General features: G+C 36.5%; 1 long non-coding RNA gene across 1 annotated transcript; it reads right to left on the bottom strand.

Moving 5' to 3' along the window:
• Window positions 1-591: 591 nt before the first annotated feature.
• Window positions 592-1,843, bottom strand: LOC114824465 (uncharacterized). Its single transcript, XR_003772800.2, has 2 exons — window positions 1,569-1,843; window positions 592-1,175 (listed from the first exon to the last, which is right to left on the bottom strand). It is a non-coding gene; the product is annotated as an uncharacterized lncRNA (long non-coding RNA).
• Window positions 1,844-2,868: the final 1,025 nt, after the last annotated feature.

The raw sequence follows: 2,868 nt of genomic DNA, 5'->3' as shown, positions 1-2,868 counted from the left end.
GCATAATGCTCACCGTCCCGACTTGCTCAGTTGAATGCGCTTCCGCCTATTTTGTCTCAGATGCCAATGCCATGGCAACGGTATCATAAGAATATAAACCTAGTGGCGTTCCGCGACCTTTTATTCCAACACCGAAGAACTAATCTCGCCTAATCCTCTATACTTCAGAGAATGCATAATGCGTATACTCAAATGGAACAAAAATGCAGTAGAACATCACAAGTTCACAACAATCATAATCTAAATATGTGGCATTCCGGCGTCCTTTAGAATAACATTGAAGAACTAATCTGTCCAAATTCTCTATTTCTTGAAAAACACATATACTTAAATGGTAAAAACAAAAAGAGAAGAGTAGCATCACAAGTTCACAACTTAGTCATTCAAATGTATAAAATAAATCAACGGTGTAAGTACCAAGTAACATATTCATAATAAACCGTTCATTTATCTAATATGTTTCCCAATCATTTAATTTATATGATCAAGATATGTTATTCGTAAATGGAGGGATATATGTGCATCCCCCCTATCAAACCGGTTACATCAAAACTTTTCATTCACGAAAGGAACTAAATCACATCTGCGCTATTGATGAAACTGTATTCAAATACAGCAGTTAAACAAGTAGTCACAAATCTTGCAAATCCACTACATAAACTTCAGGTGCCCAAAAACACCAGTTAATTAACATCATAAACTTCGGGTGTTTGAAAACACCAGTTACACAACAAGGTACCACGTTTCTACACAATTACATCACATTCATAAACTTCGGGTGACCGAAAACACCAGTTAGACAACAGAGTTACCATGTTTCCGACCGAATTACATCATCACATTCATAACCTGCAGGTGCAGCTGGGGCAAGAAAACATATTCGCAACGCCTAGTTTGTAAAAAAGGCACAGTAAAGAGAGGAGCGGCTTCAATGTAAACTCGATTGGGGAACCCCTGCTGAGGATTTTCATTATCCAAATGGAGATGAAAAACCCTGCGGCGTTGAAGACTTCAAAGAGTTGGAAAAGGAACTGGTTCTTAACAAGAGCGTGTGAAGGGTAAAGTCCAGCATAGAAGGTTGCCATGGCAATTAGTGTATAGCCATAAACAACTTCATCTCGCGCTGCAGACTTGCATTCTCCTCTGCCTCTAGCGCCATGGGGTTGGTATCATTGCTGCAATAGGCATAGGAAAATCAGTTGCAGATCGAACGGAAAATGTAATCAAATTTCATCCAAACAGCCTAGTAAAGAACATAAAATTTACTTAAAAACATAATCTCATCAAATATATGCTATAACAGAGGAACATCACAAGTTAAATGAGAATATAAAACTGTGGTGTGTTCCGGATTCTTTTGGACTAACACAAAAGAACTAACCTCACCAAATCCTCATTTACTTTGGGAAAACAAGAACACAAACATGCAAATCGTAAACTTTTTCGAACAATACATACTTCGTTGGCAAAAAAACCAGAGGAACATCGCGAGTTCACAACACTCATAATCTAAATCAATAGCATTCAACAATAAAACCAGTTGCATCTAAACCTGGCAAAGAACATACCCTGGTTTGCCGGTCAGCCTTCTGCCCCTGCGACCCAAGCCAACCAAAGCAGAAGTTAAAGGCCAATAGCATTTATTTCTAACTCTAACAACTAATCTCGCCTAATCCTCTATTTTTCAAACAATGCATATACTTAAATGACATGCAAAGTAGCATCTCAAGTTTCACAACACGTATAATTAAAACGTGGCGCTCCGGCGTCCTTTAGACTAACACTGAAGAACTAATCCTTCCTAATCTTCTATTTTCGAAGAACGCATATACTCAAAGGGACCAAAAAAAAAAAAAGAGTAGCATCACTAGTTTACGACAATCATAATCTAATACGTGAAGTTCCAACGTCTTTTAGACTAACACTGGAAAACTAATCTCGCCTAATCCACTATTTTTTTTCAAAGAACACATTGACTTAAATGGCAAAAAAAATGCAGAGTAACATCACAAGTTCAAAACAATCATATACTAAAACAAAAACATTCAATGATAAAACAAAATAAAAAAGAAAATTTAAATTTGAAGAAAAATGACCTCTTTGCCATGTTCATCCAAAAAAGTCAAGAATCTGAAACAGAACAGGATAAAATCGTTAATGGCAGTTCATTGACAAAAAAAAAGAAAGAAAAGAAGAAGGATTAGTGAAAAAATGAAACTAAAATCCAAGCTCCAGTCACCACCAAACCTCAAAAACCCTAGATCTGAAACCTAAAATATCTCTAGGGTTAGGGTTTAACGGTCTGGAAAGAACACACGAACAAAAGAAGGTTCTAGAAACTAGAAAGTAGAGAAGGTCGGGCTTCTTTTTCTACTAGTGTTTATTTAATTATTTAAATTTACTTTTTATTAACGAGCTGCTTCTAGTGCTGCGGTTTGTGCGACAAGAGTTGAAAGAGGATAAATAATAAAATAAAATGGATAATTATTTTATTACCTCAAGAGTAAACTGCGGGGACCGTGAGGAGAAAGAAGCGATGTGGGAGGGTGAAAAGGGTGAAGCGGCAATTGGGATGACAAAAGGATCATTTTCCTGGAGATTCTGGGAATCTCGTGATTATGATCGTTCATCGTATATCGAGCAATCAGTTTTAGTTAAGTACTATTTATATTTAATTTTAAATTTTAAATGATTTCTGATCGCATGATATACGATAAACGGTCAGATCACGGGATCCCATCCTTTTCCAAAGGATGGGAAGTTACCCTAGTTGGTCAATCTATAGGGGTTAAAAATGTAGGGTTTGCTGGCATGTGCTTTTGGATGGTTAAAACTTATAAGTGCTTTTTAATGACTACAATTTTTTTT

This window comes from Malus domestica, chromosome 04, assembly GCF_042453785.1.
Source record: "Malus domestica chromosome 04, GDT2T_hap1".
Lineage (NCBI taxonomy): Eukaryota > Viridiplantae > Streptophyta > Magnoliopsida > Rosales > Rosaceae > Malus > Malus domestica.
The sequence above is the reverse complement of the archived record's forward strand: the minus strand, read 5'-3'. Positions and strand labels throughout refer to the sequence as shown.